At 43.6% G+C, this 16,977-nt stretch overlaps 1 long non-coding RNA gene across 1 annotated transcript; it reads left to right on the forward strand.

Annotated features, from left to right (window-relative positions):
- Nucleotides 1-4,852: 4,852 nt before the first annotated feature.
- On the forward strand, nucleotides 4,853-15,389 carry LOC116795494. Its single transcript, XR_004360070.1, has 3 exons — nucleotides 4,853-4,864; nucleotides 5,594-5,599; nucleotides 15,281-15,389. It is a non-coding gene; the product is annotated as an uncharacterized LOC116795494 (long non-coding RNA).
- The last annotated feature ends 1,588 nt before the right edge of the window (nucleotides 15,390-16,977 follow it).

Here is a 16,977-nt window from a genome sequence, read left to right on the forward strand (position 1 = left end):
GTGTCTCTGCTCTGGCCCTTGGCAGCTGCGCAATGAGTGAGAGCAGGAGCAGAGAGCTTCCTTGTTCAGATGCATCATGATGGGTCTCTCAAAGCAAAGCTGCTTCTGAGGGAGCTCTGGGAAGGCTGCAGGGCTGTAAATGCCTGGGAAGGACACACTGAGCACAGCAAAGGGGAGCTGAGGGGAACAGCCACAGCACAGTGCTCAGGGAGGAGGTTCTCCAGAGGAAATTGTTTCTCTCTTCTCCTCTTTCTGGCAATAAGACATCAGAAAGAGGGACATTTCAGGCTGGATTTTTTTCTGTCCCTTGTAGCTGACTTTCATCAAGGCAAGGTGTCTTCTTCTTCAGTGTAGGTAGCTGGATGAAAAAGAACACCTACACCGTGTCAGATTGGGCACCTGAACTGGCACTTTTCCACTTGTAAAATTGGTCTAGTTATTTATCCTTGGAGCTGTGAGGGGTATTTAATTACCATTTATAGAATACAGAAGAGCTAATGTGAGTTTGTATTCATAGTATCCATGACCTTGCTACCTTACACTCCTCAGCCCTAGAAATTGGTTAGACTTGTGAAGAGAAAAAAATGTTCTTTTCCACTTTTACTGGAATACAAGTTACTACGTGGTTCTGTAACTGACTGGTTTTTTAGGGCTTCAAGATGTTTCATTGTTCCCTCAGAGATGCCACAATGAAAACCTTCAATGTTTTTTTGGTAAGTGGCTCATGGCACAGGTACTTCCTGTGTTTCACCTACATAATGTTTAATCACACTTCTAATGTCTCATTTCTGGCATCCTTTCAACTAATTTCTAGGCACTTAAAATGCCAAATGTTCTAATATTTTTTTAAATGCAAGAAATTGGAGACAAAATTTACATATGGAAGAAATTACAAAAGGACATATTCATACATGCCACTGCTCTGGAATTTGAATGTAGGTAGATCAGAAACTCAGTTTAGGCTGTGGTAGCTCAGAAGATAATGGTGCTGAGAGTAAATGTACACAGTGTGGTTGGTTGTTATTGAACTTGCAGGCGAGGAATTACATTTTTACTCCTATTTGGATATTCTGAGGACCAAAAATGTCCTTGTATCCTGACTACATCCACTTTGAATCCAGCATGGCGATGTGTTGCTCAGAACTGAGACAGAGAATAACAATTCCTCTGTTTTGGTGGGTCAGGGAGGGGGAAGAAAGCTCCCATTGGAAGTCTCTGCTCTGGTAGGACTTTCAGCCCAGTAAGTAATGAGCAACACTGCTGTTCCACTTGAGCAGGCTGTCGAGATAAATATGTTTCTGTGATGCTGCTTCTGGCATAGCCTGCCTAATGCATATGCAATACGTGTACTCAAGTAAAATAAAAGGGAAATAAAATGTGCTCTGAGTGTGTGAGCTGGAAAACCTTATGCCATTTTTGTAATTAAGGTGGGTGACTTGGGTGTTAAGCTGTATTTCCCTGGAGCAGGGGAGAGGAGAGGCCTCTGGTGCTGAGAGTTGGAGCACTAGTGCAGCCAGGGGTCCTGGAGACATAAACCAGAAATTATCAGCCTGCATGCCTGTGCCCTTGGCAATCAGAGGCAGAGTGACAGATGGACTGTAATGGTTCAAGCTCTAGGACATATTATGGTCCTTTTGCTGATGCAGACATATCTGTGGAAATAAATGGCAAAACCTACATTGCAAGGTGAATGACAAAGAGCCTGACTGTGAGACCCAGAAACACCTGAGAAAAGTCAAAATCTCCTCAGGCATCAGTGAGTTTTGGACCTGTCTTTTCACAGGTGCACTCGTGCCTGTTCTAGCTTTTAGCCACTAGTGACCAGAAACTGAGACAGATGTACTTTTACAACAGATAGAGGGGCTGGAAAAGTTACAGCTGACTGTCTGGGGGCTTGCAAGGGCTACAAATACAGGAGAGCTTTTTCTCTGTAATGCTGTTTTGCCTTGTCTCTGTTAGAGGTTATACTGAGCACCCTCTATTGTTGAAACCAGGGCCAACCCCGATCTGAGATAAGAACCGAGATTTCTGTCTCACAGAAGTAGTAACTGCATAACAACCCCCTCTTCCAGTTAGACAGGTATGAAAAATGCTCGAACAAGGCAGACCAGCTTCTGCTTCCTGTGTGCTGGAAGGCATGAGGAGGCAGAGAGGGAGGCAGCAAAAAGATTGGGAGAGCAAGGACATCTGCTGCTTGAAGACAAATCTGGTGTAATTGGAGTAACTGAAATGTGGCCAGTTCAGGAAATAGGCTGTAATATTACATTACCCAGATACAGAGCTTAAGGACAGGCAATTGCCACTGGGAACAGAGAAGGAGATATGACAGTATAAATGAGGAAGGACATTATGCTGAAAACAGAATAACATGTGCATGGTTGGCAACTAAAAGACACCTTGAACTGGAGGCTGAAATGGTAAAACAGTTATAACAGAAAACAATTACTGATCTCCCAGGGCTGCATGAAAAGACGGATCAGGAAATATTTATGCAGATGGAGGATTGTGCTTGGGCCAGGACACTGATCCTGTGAAACTGCAATTACTCTGCCATTGACTGGAATGAGAATTACAGAGGGACTTAGGAAGCTGGAGCTGGGTGTATTGACAGATTCCTGTCACCCTGCAGCTTGACAACCAACAAGATTTGAGGCCATTTGGAAAAAGCTGCAATAGTGAAGCAAAGGCAGCACATCTGCAGATGCCAGTGCTCTCAGGCTGGAATGCCAGGAGCTGAAAGTCAGGATGGAAGGAAATTGATGTTGATTGTGAGTGTGATTCTGATTTCCAGATGTGGGAAAATCCAGGCTCTGTTGTACTCTCTGGGCTGTAAGTGCTGGGTAAATTGGAGATCATTTTACTGGATGACATACTGCATAGTTTTCAAGGCTGTCTGTCCTGACATAGGTTTGAAACAAAATCACTGACCCTAGTGGGGTTTGGTTTTCTTTGTCTTAAACTTTTAAGAGTATGTAGTTAATGCAAATATGATTTCTAATTAGGATCAAGGAAGTAGACAGCAAGTACGTGGCCAAAATTGCAAAGACTTAGCTTTTGTAAAGGACAAATGAAAAAGGATATTTATTCTTGTTAATTGGGGAATGGATTACAAAATATTCAAAAATTAGTCGCAGAGCACAATTTAATTGTTTGTTTTGATTACACAAAAGGAAAGAACTTGGTGCTTTTAAAGGGAAATGTAGAGGTATTCTAGATAAGACATTGCGAAGAAGTAGTTCCTAATAATGGTCAAATACTAGACTGAGGTTAAATAATCAGGATTTACTGTCACTGAGACACGTTACTGCAGTTATAGTAATTGCATTCAACAAAAATGCAAGTTCTCAAGCTTACCATCTTAATATGTACCATATATATGCAGATTAGTTTGCAGTAAAACAGCAAAGGACAATGGCTTTTTGGACCTGTTAGTCGTTTCTGATGTCCTTGAGTTGTGCTGTGGCATCTGTCTTTCTTGGAACTAACCAATCCTATCACTAAAAGCAGTTAACTCATGATTTGTTTGGTGTATTCAAGCAAATAGCCTTGTATTTGCTTTGATGATTTTGTGACTATGTGAGGGTAAAATCATCAAGTTGACACTGAAGAAAGGAATCTTTAAAGCTTCCTCAGAGGGTTACCATATAAATCTAAGCTAATGTATAATCAATAACATAATATTGGTAGTGAAGCCATAGGAGGGAAGTTTACAAAGAATGTAAAAAGTGTTTGAAGAAACTTCCTAAAAGAAAACTGTGTGAGCAAATACTGGCTAGTGGCAGAAAAAGCTTCCCCATTTATCTCACTCAAATAGTGCAGTGACACTTTTTAATGTGCATATGATAATACACGATAAAACAAATTCATATTAATGCCAAGTCTGTAGTTTCTGTCTTTGGATTGTTATAAGACAGGATGGTACAAGTCTGATGAAGGGATAATGCTGACCCCCTCCATGCTGTTTTCAGGCAGAGTGCTTCCATCCAGGTGACACACACTGAGGTAGCCAGTGTTGCCATACATGTTCCATCTGCTAAGGGACTAAAGGCTGCTTTTAATTTACCTGTTGCAGCTGAAAGAGAAGTTGCCACTCTCCTTAGTGACAGACTGCAATAGCTACTCAACCCAATTTTGAATGACTACACTTGTGTTTATCAGAAAGCCTTTCAGCAGCACTTGCTATCTAACTCATTTGCAGGCACTGATAGCCTCTGCAGCCAGGGCTGGACTGTGGCAATCACACAAACTTCACTGCCTCTTAAGCTAAAGGAGCTCCTCAGTGGAGACTGGCTGCATCACAGCCAGCTAAAATTGGGCTGGCTTTTGTAGATGCTCAAGAATTATTGCTTGAAAAGCAATATCTGTCCTCCACCCTCTGGGTGAGGCAATTTTACTCCACAATGCTCCAGGCTGTGCTAATGGGACTTCTCAGTTTCTTGGCTTGAAATAAAGCTTGCTTGGATCCCACAAGATCCCACAGAGTAGGCTCACATTTATTTCCAAAATACCTTCTTGCCACAGTGTGATCCAGCATAAAGCTCTTGAACTTAGGGTGTTCTACCTGCTGTGCTTCAGTGTGAGCCTGGAGGACACTGTAACCTTGAAGGGACTGGAATTTATGTGTCTGGAGGATGGAGAATTGTGTGATGTGGATGCAACTAAAGCCAGCCTGCAAAAAGACAACTCAAGGAGTTGTTCTGTCTGGATCACAGAAGGAGTTTAGGCTGACAAGGTGGGGATAAATACTTTTTCTATGAGATGCAGGTGACAGCAGAGTAACATGGGCCAGACAGAGCTCTGAAACCATCACACAAACCTATCGAAAGGAGAATGACAGAGATGCAGAGAAGGCCCTATTCCAACAGTCCTTGCCTAGATAATCTGTCCTGCAGAAGTCTTTTAAAAGCCACAAGACATCACTTACAGGAAGACCCATGCCTTTTCTTACATTGCCATACCATTGTTGACTAAATGGTGGTGTATATTTGTAATGTAATGAATATTTGATGTAAAAAATTTCTCTTGTGGGAGCTTCTGCAAGTTGTTTGCCAGGAAGGTTCATCATGACTTTTGAAGCGTTAACCCCTTTGAATGGAAAAATTTTATTCCTCCACTCGTTCTGCCAGATTCTCAGTAAAAATCTGCAAATCTCTTTTGGATCGAGACTGATGGGGCAGCATCACACATATCACACATGGATGTTAAAGATCATCCAGGCCCAACCTCCCCCTGCCCGGGGCAGGGACACCTTCCACCAGACCAGGTTGCTCAAGGCTTTGTCCAGCCTGGCCTTGAACACTTCCAGGGATGGGGCAGCCACAACCTCCCAGGGCAGTTCAGGAGTGATGTGAGCAGAGCTGGCCAAGGCTGGGGCAGGGCAAGATGTAGAGAGCACACTCAGGATGTGTTCTAAGGACAGCACAGTAATGATGGCATCTTTCCAGAAAGCTGCAAGGAGGGAAGAGGGACACAATACAAAGGGAAGAGGGACACAATAAAAGGGGCCATGGCCTGGAGGAGTGCTGCTAAGCTGCATGTTCAGTCACAGCACTGGCACAGGAATAGGGGGCTCTTCTCTGTGGAGGTACCTCAGTGTAAGGTGGTCTCTTCTGCATATGCAGGTTCTTTCTAATGCACAAGCTTCTGAGCATATTTTCACAAACAGCATTAACATACAAATAACATTAATATACAGCCTGCTGAACACCAGCTAGAAACGTGTTGCTTTTCTTGTAATATGCAGATGTGATTAGGGCTAAAAATAATACCTAACTGAAAGCTCTAGGAGCTGTGTCTTTCTCCAATAATTTGTCTTTCTTTTAGACACCAAAGAAATAGTAAAGATTGTCACAGGAACAAGAAAAAGATCTTAGCTTTATTCCTTCTGCACTCTGCAATATGATTTTATTCCCTGAGATCAAACAGGCTGCGTTCTGAATGTCTTTCCCCCTCCCCCTAAACGCCTTGACTGCAGTTCTGAGTGTCTTTTAGGAACTTTCTTATTTCTGCAAAGGGAATCACTGCCACCTCCTGGTCAACCGACAGAGAATAATAAAATCCCTCCACCCACTCGAGCTGTACCATGGTCCCACTCCCTGGGAGCAGGGATTTTCAGCGGGGACTCTCAGGGATTTGGTGCAGGCCATTCCAGTACCAATGTTATATCAGTTTTTTTATCTGAGCATTCAGAGAAAAAGGAAACACTTCATTAATTTTAGGTTGGCTGCCTGGTCCAACAGGTCCTGATTAGTCAGATTTGTACCTTTGTTCCATCCTTCGTGTAATATGTGAATGGAGACAAGTCAGGTATTTTTGCTAGAAGAGCAGGGCAATTTAAGCAATCTTCCCTTAGACAATGTCTTAGACTTCTTTAACAATACCCCTTGCAGATCAACAATACCCTGTCGTGCTACAGATCCACAGAAATTCTGCCTGTACTTTCAGTTTTGCTTCCTGAAGTGACCATTTCAGCCACAGACCATTCAAGAGCTTGAAAATCTGTCTGGGTGAATGGCTAAAGGCACAGCTGGATGCCATCAGTCCTCTTAACTAGTCATATATTGCCAGGAAACGCCTTATGCTCTCTTTACAGTTTAAAGGATATTCCTGTGACTGGATGTGAAGGGACAAAATGATTGCCTTTCATTTATATGGAACACTAGTTTCCATATAGAGGCATTTATGTCTCCCCCAGAAATCTTAATCTTTGGCATGACTACATGTTCTATGATCTTTCTTTCTTCATCAGAAAATCCTGATGTATGTGATCTGATATGTAAATCTTCCTACATATTTATTTATGCAAATACCAGTTTCGAATGATCATCTCCTAACTTTTATCTTCCACTATCTTGCCTTCATTTGACCCCTGAGTTCACAGGCAGAAGTAATTTAAAAACTCCAGTGAAGTATTGGAGTGACTCTGCCAGCTGGTGCTGTGTAAAGGTTGCAGTTCCAAATGCCAGGATGGGTTGTACCTTGTGTGTCCGGAAAATACTACAGAGTAAGGAGGCAAAGCTGGAAAGGACCAGTACAGCACTTTGAGAGTTTGGCTTGTGTTTTACAAACTAAAAAAAATCATTAAAGAGTGAGACCAGGGGCTTGCAGCCATGTCACATTTAGATTCATTATGCTTGTTCACATCCTTTCTGTCACCTAATTCCACAGCTTTCTCAAAAGACTCAACATGCAAGAAAAAATTTGGCCAGAAGTTGATACTTGTTCTCAACAACAAGATTAGGAGCAACATTTGATCTTATTTTTTTTTTAATCCTAGTTCCCATTCATATCTACAATGAAGGGCAATGTTTTTTTATTTCCCACCCTGTAGCCTGTGGGACTTTGAGGATAAAGGATTTTGTGTCTAATGGTTTTCATCTTCTTACTTCTTAAAGAGCAGAGAATAATTGAATGGCATTCTTTCTCATACTCAGTAGGTCTCTGCTCATCCCATTAACTGTTTCTAGTAAACAAATGACCTCAGAGTATTTTGCTATGCCCCAAAGATGCATATGTTTGTATCATATGTATCAGCCAAATGTTGCATAGTGCTGGAAAAAAACCCCACCATATGCAGCAGAATAGATAATTCTTCCTGTCACCAGGAAATAATTTAGAAGAAATCAAACCTGACCCCTGTAAGTTCTGGAGCTTTTTAATTATCTTCAGTAGACATACAAGATGAATGCAGATTAAGATTTTGACCTGTGTTTGATAGAAAGCCTAACAACAGCAGACAGCAAAGTAGGTGGCAGATTTAATCATGGATTTTGCCCACATTCAGCAGACCAGCAGGGCACCCATTTCAGAGACTCATAACATTATTCTTTCCCTGTGAAATCCTCTTGCTGCTTTCTGGTTCACCTACAGCATCTGAAAATATGTTCTGATCTGATGGTACCACTAACAAAGGATCTGGACCTCATCAATAATGGAAATTGCAAAAGATTTCACTTCTAACCTGGTAACTGATCTTTAAACTGACTTCAGAGAAACATTTGCCAACCTTGCTGAGCTGGGAGTCAGTGAAAGATTGCACCTGTTTTCCTGTTCTCTCCTACAGGACCTGCTTTTCTGTTAGTAAAAAAGGGCAAAACATAACAATGGTTTTCATCCTAAAAGTTTTCAGGTTTAAAACCTGAAACCTTCAGGTTTACTGTCAAGCCCATACTTTTCTAAATAGTACAGGGCCATCATGTGTAGTAGGCTCCACAGTGTTCCTCTCTGCTGGAAAAGAAATCATTCTTACTTTTTCACAAGGTCCTTTCACATGGCTGAACCTCCTCCTCTTCCCTGTCTCTTTTCAGCTTTCCCTCCCCTGAGGTTTCAGTTGGAAGGCTGTGGTCACTTGGCAGAGGATGATGGATGTCAGCAGCAGTTTCTGTGTGCCTTTGGAGGAGGCACAGGCAGGGCTGGCAGGGTGTGTTCCCATCTGCTCTCTGTGCCTTTGTCACAAAGTCAGCCCACGTTTACCCAACAGCGTTCGAGGGGGATAAAGGGAATCCTCCAGCTTTGCACTGGAGCACAGGAGAGTGCTGGCATGAGCTGTTTGTTCAGCTGCTCCTGAGCTGCACCAGGGAGCCCGTGGTAAGCCCCTGGCAATGGTAACAGCCCTGGCTGCCAGCAGCCCTCTTCAGAGTAATTCTAGTGCCTGTGGCTGCAGCCCTCCACTGGCCATCAGGAAAGCCCTTCCTCAGGTACATCTGTGTCCAGAGTTCCAGAGAGGTGAACACCAGATTTGACTCGAGTACCTCAGAGTGCAGCTGCAGCCATGAAGAAGGCAGTCCAACAGCTCATTCCTGCTGAGGGGGAGAGGTGCTTTCCCCTGGCACCTGGAACTGTTTCAGTGGCCCCTGCTGGAGGCTGATTCAGCTTTCTAACTGAGCAGGGAGCAGGGCAGAGGAAGAACAAAGGTATTTCTGCTGACTGAGCAGCTGAGTCAGTTCCCAGAGAGTGGGATGAGAGCCAAGGCTGGCCCAGGACAGGCTGGAGCAGCGAGGCTGGACCTTCCCTTCGGTGCAGCTCTGGCTCTCCAGGCACACGTGCCGTGCTCTCAGGGCACCCACCCATCTGACCTTACACTGAAGCTACAACTGCTCTGCCAAGCAGCATCTAGAATCAGAGGAACAGATTTTCAGGGAACTAAATGAAATTAAGAGAGATCTGTTGGTTTCTGTAGAAGTTTTTTCTTGGGAGAGGATTTCCATGTTGCAGGATGCAACACGTGGGTGTCCTGTGTATAAACTGTTGATGTTTTGTGGCTCTGCAAAGACAGTTATTTATTAAAAGTCTTCTCCATATAAGACAGAATATTGTGAAGAAACTATAAACAGGAAAAAAAATAATTCAGCATTTTACTATCTGGTATATTTTCATCTTTGTTCTACAGCATTAAATATCATGCTGTAGCACTTACTGCAGGACTGAAGCAGCTGTATACAGGGTGATCTGAATGCAGGGAACCAAAATCTCCTTCCCCTTGGACTGACTGTACTTCCACTGCTTTCCTTGGAGATGCATTATAAAAAAATTAGCCAAAAGCTTCTTAGATACTGTTGATGGGATTCATCTGTAGCATTAGCTATTCATCCTTTAGAGGTGATTTTAATTTAAATATCAAATGATCATTCTTCCTGTGAAGAAGCTGGCTTAAATACCAGGGAAAAATATCATCCTGACATGATTTTGTGAAGCAATCATTTCTTACGGTGTTTTCAATCAGGAAATGAAACAAAAAAATGTCTCAGTCTTCCCTTTGGCAGTCCCATGCTTTTCACTGTTTTGTGGAAAAGAGGAAAAAAACCCAAACAGGTGATTAAAACATAACATCCCCTTTAACCTTGCTCTTTCAGAGACTGTTATCTTTGTTGTTTCTTATTGCAAGAGCTGATGAACTGTAAGTGATTGGTAAGAGAGAGAATAGATTGTGCACTTAGCCTTACCATCTGACTTGGCTGATCTTCCAAAATGCAATTTATTCCAAATGCTAAGTGTGGTGAGTTTAATGGATCACGGGGTTAAAGTGAGAAACTGGAAACAAATGCTCTCTAACTAAAGGCCAATCAATAACTGAATAGTCTGGCAATCCCAAACCTCTGCCACTTTAATGTAATTGGAGTGTATGGAAAAGACATCACGTTAAAGCACCTACTAACATCAGCTTCCATTACAGGTGATGGCACTGTGAGCACATTCCTCTCACCCTGGTTTACTGATGTGAAAGGAGTGGGAGTGGAGAGTTGTGCTGTCTCTGAAATCTATTTTGAGGGATTTTGTAGTTTTACTCAGATTGCAGTTTGCTGTGTATATTGGTCTTGGGACACACATGGAAGCTCTCAGTACGTTTGAAGATGTTTATGGGCTGGTCTGTCTAAAACTAGCCAGGCTGAACACCTTCAAAGCTAATTTTGGGAAGCCTCTGCAGCAGTTCATCATCTATCTGTGTCTTCTCCAGATGAGCAAAAAAGTGGAGTGGTATTATGCAGCAAACCATGTGAAGGACATAATGTGCAAAAAGATACGAACAGTGAAATTCATTTTTAGTAATCACCCTTAATAGTGTTCATTCAGTTGTATCAATCAAAAAATTGCTTTCCAAAACCAATTTCCTGCGAGTGCCGGCATGTTTGCGCCTTACTCATATTAATAAGTGGGAAAATCCATTTGGAGAGAGAGACTGGGAGAGATTCTCATCATTTCTTTTGGGTTTCAGAGGCAAGAAGCAATTTCCCATCTGTTTGAGTGTCATTCAGCTGCAGTAACAAACAGCCCAGGGAGGAGCAGTTTTGGGCTGTTAAAAGAACCGACCTGAGTCCTCACCACAGGCTCTGATGAATCTTTCTGCACAGAAGAGTTGAGTTCTCCATGTCTCTGTTTTGGAAAGCTCATTATTTTATGTGTGTGTGTGTATAGCTGTATGGAGCCTGAAACATCTTGCTGACAAAACCCAGCCAATTTATGCCAGTGGAGCAAACTGAATATTTACTTCTTTTCTCTCTTGTCATCCAACTACTCCAGGCAGCATTGCAAACCTGGGCTACTGTTTTTAATGCATTGTCCTCTCAGGTGTAGATACAGGCAGCATAACTGTAAAGAGGTACTGGAAATTCCTTTGCTTAACAGGTGTTTTCTTCTTAGTTTTAATTCTGCAGCCATTTTTTAGAATCTGACAATACAAATTTCAGATTGACATGTAACACAGCATTAATTTGGAAGAGGGCATGTGTCCTTTCATGAGTTTCTTAATCATCATGAATCCAGAAGTATGTTTTCAACTGTGATAAAACACAACTTTAATGGTTACCCAGTATTTGGTTATTCTGGGAGGAGAAAAAGCCTGCATGGACTGTCTGCTGATCACCAGCAACATCCTGGAAGCTTCCATAAGCAAGGTAGCTTGGCCCAACTGGAGAAGTTTCAGTCTGAAGAAAAGATGACTCTTATTCTGTCCTTTGCTATCTTGACATGGTCATTTACTGTGAGAAACTGAGAAAATGATTCGAGCTAATTAAGAGAAAACAGTGTAAGGTCAATATGACCTGGAGAGAGAAAAGAAAAACAAATTGTAAAACTTAATTGGGCCCCTACAAAGAGGTAAAACAAGTTACCTCCCTTTTACCTTGTGTAGGATTTATAGTGAGAGAATTTTGTTTAGTTAGCTAGATAATAGCACCTTTCTTAAAATTTATAGATAACAAGCAAACATCTGCTGAATGTCTGATTTAACAATATTATGCTTATAGATAACATTCTTGTTAAGAAATAATGTTTATACTTATGTAACTAACAATGTGTAATGTTTATACTTATGTATAATGAATATTCATGTAGTAACTGGAAATAAATGTAGAACAACTGTCTTCTTTGGGTGTGACAGGCGTTGGGAGTTGTTGAACCCCTTCCCTGATCACCCAGCGCTGATTTTGCTTTTATCATATAATAAATTCTGATTGGAAATTGCCCGATTGGGTTTCTATTTCTCACAAAACTTGGTGACTTCGCCCGACGTGATACCCTTTGTGTTCTGGGAGATACTTAGCGCCTGAGATAGGAGCGCGCCCGCTGTTTTTCAGCGGCCTATTCACAGGCCTAATATTTCAACAAGGGCCAAGGGTAACGCATGCATATGATAAAAGCAAGGAATTAAAAAGCTCCTGGAGTGCTGCAGCAAAAAGCCCATAATTCTTGTGCACGAAGACCCGAGTGAGAAAAACGGACTGTGAGTATCACTTCGGGGGGCGGATAAAGAGGTCGGAGTGAATGAGTGAATGAGACGCAGCGTAGCTGTGAATCAAGAGTGGAGTCCTTCTAACCTCGTTTCTGTCTCGCCGCGAGGAGAGCAGCGGGTGAAGGGATGAAGCGGAAGAATTGATGAGGGGACCTCTGGGGTCGGTGAGAGTTTTTCAGGAAGGACCGATGAGTCAGTGAAAAATCCTAAAAGGGATCCCAGAGGATCGGTGGGAAGGTAGGAAACTTTAGAAGGGACCTCAGGAATATGGGGCAGGGAATTAGTAAATTCAGTTGCCCCAGGAAGGAAAGGAGCAAGCAGGCATTGCCGGATATACCCTGAGACAGTCCTCTAGGGGTGGTACCTATTGGGTTAGTTAGCAGCTGCGGGAAAGTTTTGTGTTTTGTGTTCCGGGAGATAGGGAACACGGGTTCCTGAAAAGTTTGCTTAAAAGACTTGGGCCCTCGGAATAGTCGGAAAGTCACTTTTCAGGAGGCGAACGGGTAGTTCGCCATCCCAGGTCAGAACCAGTCAGCCTAGGGCTGTTTGGTTTGGAGGGGACGCCCTCCGGTGCTCTGACACTGTGGAAGAGCCGGTGGGGCTCTGGAGTCAGTGTGACTCGGTAAATAGCTGAGAGGTTACGTTAACAGCGTCGTAACCCCAAGGTAACAAATTCGAATCTCAGTTGTGTGACAGTGGTTGTTTTTGTTTTGCAAGCATGGGTTGTGTGGATTCAAAATTTAAGATCCCTGAAGAATCCCCCCTAAGTCTGGTTTTAAAACATTGGAAGACTTTAACTGGTTCTGAAACAACTTTAAAGAAGGAAGAACTGTGTAGGCTCTCTATAAATACCTGGCCGTTGTTTGGACAAATGAGAGGAGTAGCATGGCCAGAATTTGGACCGTTTGAACTGAACGCAGTGTTTCAATTAATCTCGCTTTTACATGTAGAACAGAGGTGGCGGGAAATTTGATACGCAGAGTTGTTTTTATTCCTATTAACACGCCCTGGATTGGGGGTGGAAGATAAGAGAAACGAGAGCTCAGAAAGGGCAGAAAGATCAGAAGTAGAATTAGAAAAAGAGGGAAAAGATCGAGTTAAAACTACCCCCGTCTCACGAGTTTTATTTAAAAACATGGAGAATGGTGATGTAAATGTGTTAATATCACCGGATGGGAGAGAAAATAGCCCGGGAGCTGCAGGAGGAGCGGCCCCGGGACCGGCTCCTGCTGAGCCGGCAGGAGCCATTGGCGGACCCCCTGGTGTGGATATGGCTGCACCGGGAGGGATTAGGCAAATTAAGGCCTCTGGAGAAGTTAGCTCGGGTCCAGCGGGAGCAAGTCCTGTCGTTTTGGCTGGAGTACGCACAGAGGTGCAGGTGAAATCAGCTTTTGTTGAAGCTGCTTGCAGCGCGGCAGAGCAGAGCGAGAGTTATGCAGATGCTGCGGAGCTTGCTAGCCAGAGATAACATCTAGTTTAGTTGCAACAGGAGTAATAGCAGAAGAAACTCCTGGCCCCACAGGGGCAATAGTTGTGGAGGCTACCCTACTTGTTCCAGTGAGCAGAGAAGCAGTCTGTAGCTCTGCAGTAGCTAGTAGCTTTGCCGGGGCAGATAAAGTTGTCATAGCAACAGCAGAAGTGAGCTCGGGAGTAGAGGAACAAGTAACAGCTGAAGTTGATAGTTGTATCGGTAACGGAGTAGTGAAGGCTGAAAAGTCAGCTTTTAGTAAGATTGCTTTTGGTGTAGTAACATCAGAGAAAGTTATTATAGATGCGGCATCTGTTGTAGAAACAAGAGAAATTTTAGAGGTCACAGCGAAAGCGCCGCCGGAATTGGCCAGTGCAAACGCAGCAGGCGTAGGAGTCGCTGATCTAGACAGTGACAGTGAAGCGAAGGCGTCGGCTCCAGGGGGGGTGACGGCCCCAAATGTAGAGGTGTTTGTGAGAGCGAGTAGCCCAGCACCACAGATGGGTGCTCAGGCAGTTGATTTAATCGGTGGCGATAGCAATACGAGAGTTGTAAGAACGGAGCTGCATGCCCCGAGTGCAAGAGAGACCCTAAAGTTTACGGCGGACTGTGCTGTTGTAGAAACAAAGACAAGAGAAATGAGTTGGGTCAAAATGTGTGAAACCAGGCAAAAAGCAAATGAGTTGCCCAGACTTTTCGAACAGATTGAAAGATGTTGTTAGAAAATATATTGATATTGATTTAGAATCAGACTTGGGAAAGAGACACCTGGTATACCTGTTTGTGGGACAGCCTACAAACGATATAAAGAGGAAATTATTAGAGATAGCTTGGGCAGTATATCAGAACAGAAAGCAGAAAGCTAGTACGGTGGGCGGAGAGGCGCTTATAAGAACAGCCATTGCCGCGGCAACGGAACTCCCGGCTCAGAGAGCAGGGGAGGCTTCTGGAATGGCCGTTACCACGGCGACGGAACTGGCTGGCGCTGTGAAGAAAAAGTGTTACCTGTGTGTGATACAGTGAGAATGCGTGTGACAGGGAAAGATCCGGGGACAGAGAAAGCGAAATTAGAGCAGAGAGCGATCCCGAAGTTTAAAACTGTGGCGAGCACAATCAAGCGGAGACAGGAAAAGCTAGTCCTAGTTGTTGCTCTGACTAGTGAAGAAGTTTTAGTTCCTGCTAGTGTGGTCCAGGCAGAGACGGCAGATGCGAGTGCCGGGGCAGCGTTAACCACGCGCACAGAAAGAATGGGTCCAACTGCGGGACAGGCAAAATCTGGGTTTGATACAGGAGCTGCTGCCGCCTTTGCAGACAGAGCGGGGGCCGCAGCGGGGGCAAAGGCAAATTATTTCCTGGCTGTGGCCAGCACGAGCGGAGCAACTCATAACACCTTAGCGGCTGCGAGCAAGAGATCGGCTGGGGTGCAGAGGCTGCAAGAGAGCCTAGAATGGTGTCTGTGGCTGGAGTCCCAGCCCAACCTAACACAGGACCCTCTGGCTGCGCCACTGGGGGCGAAGACGGAGTTGTTGCTTCCACTCCAGCCCCCCCAAACCTGCATAATCCGTGCCCTCCCATCAGGCCGAAAGGGGGGAGGGGAAAACAAAATCAGTGTAAATTCCCGGCGAACACAAAAACTAAAACCCGCCGGTGCAAAATATGCCATAAGATGATAAGGTGATGCTTTGAAAACTGTGGGAGCTAAGTCTAAGGGAAAAGAAACTACCTACTAACCCTTGCATCCTCTGTCTTTTAAAACTGCCACAGGCTCACAACCTGTGAAAGAACATTCCTACCCTAACTCAGGAAGGGGGGAATACTGATTTGTCTTAAATATAGACTAACAATGTGTCAGAAGTTAGCTGTTCACAGACAGTTTGTTCCAGCAACCAGACCTGAAGCTGTACCACTAAAATTCAAGCTGAGAAGTCATGAGAACAACTTTTATGCAGAAGTAGACAAATGTCTCAACTGCAAATGAAAAACAGCACCATTAGATTTCAAGATACATAAAATAAACCCTGGGGATTGAGTCCTAATAAAGAGATGGAAAGAAACTTCTTTAACCCCATTTTGGGAAGATCCCTTCCAGGTACTGCTCACGACAGAGACCGCAGTGCATACAGCAGAACGAGGGTGAGCACACACGACCAGAGTGAAAGGACCTGTTGCTTCACCACCCCTGAAAGAGTGGACTGTGTCATCAACGCCTGGGGACCTACGACTTAAACTCCAAAAAAGACCTTTATGAATTCATCACCTGAATGGAGAAGACATATCGAAGGCTGGAATGAGTTATCCCCAGAACAAAGAGACTTAAAGGCCCGAGAGGTATGAGTTTAGGTGTACCTTTGTATGATGATTATGGAACCATACGCCGAGAAAAAAGGGATGACATTGGAGGAACCCAAAAGTGGTACGATGATGAATGGCCTCCTGAACGAATCATTGCTACTTACGGACCAGCTACTTGGGCCCAAGATGGGACCTGGGGTTATCGAACCCCCATGTACATACTAAATAGAATTATCCACCTTCAAGCAGTCATGGAAATAGTAGCCAGTAAGACAATTCAAACTCTGGATCTAATCACAAGTCAGCAATCAAAAACTCGAGCAGCTGTGTATCAGAATCGGCTTGCCTTACATTATCTGCTAGCCGAGGAAGGGGGGGTGTGTGGTAAATTCAACACTTCAGATTGTTGTCTACAAATTGATGATAATAGACAGGCAGTTATGGATATTGCAAAGGATATCAGAAAACTGACTCATGTACCTGTACAAAAATGGAACTCTATGCTCGACAGCCAGTGGTGGGATAACTTGTTAGGAACAGCTTGGTGGAAGAAAGTAGGATTCTTTCTATTATGCGCGTGCCAGTATACTATTTTTACCATGTTTAATCCCTTGTTTCATTAGATTGATAGTTTCTGTAGTACAAAGAATGCAAATATCAACAATGCCGACAGATCCAAAGACGGCTCAAAGTGCCAAGGTACTGTTAGTCACCAGAACTCCACCTTCCCAAGATGAAGAAAATGTCAAATTAATATTGTCCAGATTAGAGCAAAAAACTCGAATCAATAATTTTATAGAAAGAGAGGAGGGATTGTGAGAAACTGAGAAAATGATTCGAGCTAATTAAGAGAAAACAGTGTAAGGTCAATATGACCTGGAGAGAGAAAAGAAAAACAAATTGTAAAACTTAATTGGGCCCCTACAAAGAGGTAAAACAAGTTACCTCCCTTTTACCTTGTGTAGGATTTATAGTGAGAGAATTTTGTTTA

Source organism: Chiroxiphia lanceolata, chromosome 17 (genome assembly GCF_009829145.1).
Source record: "Chiroxiphia lanceolata isolate bChiLan1 chromosome 17, bChiLan1.pri, whole genome shotgun sequence".
NCBI lineage: Eukaryota > Metazoa > Chordata > Aves > Passeriformes > Pipridae > Chiroxiphia > Chiroxiphia lanceolata.